Genomic DNA, 441 nt, shown 5'->3' with positions numbered 1-441 from the left:
TTTTCCCCCATTTCCTCCCTCCCTGTGCCCGGGAGGGGCAGCTGCACCCCCAGGCTCCCGAGCTGGGCTCAGGCAGGGGATGGAGCCGAGCTTAGGGAATTTTGGAATTGAATTACTCACGGTTTTGTTCCTTTCGTGGGGTCAGGGCTGAGCTGGTGCAGGATGCACCCGGCTGGCAAGAGGCAGAGGAGGGAATTCTGCTGCACCTGAGGCCGGGGCAGGTTGCCCAGCCCTGGGCAAGGCCCCCCTTGCTCAGGTGACCACTGACTGACCATTCCCTCCGGAGGGGACGTGCCCTGGGTGTCACCTGCAGCAACGGGAGCTCCAGGAGCCTCCAGAGCTCTGTCCTGTCCCTACCTGTGCATCCCACCTGGGCACGGCCCTGGAGCCTCCACAGAGCTCTGTCCTGCCCCTATCCACTCAGCTGAACCTTATCTTTGA

Source organism: Geospiza fortis, unplaced genomic scaffold, assembly GCF_000277835.1.
Source record: "Geospiza fortis unplaced genomic scaffold, GeoFor_1.0 scaffold184, whole genome shotgun sequence".
Lineage (NCBI taxonomy): Eukaryota > Metazoa > Chordata > Aves > Passeriformes > Thraupidae > Geospiza > Geospiza fortis.
Note: the sequence above shows the minus strand (reverse complement) of the source record.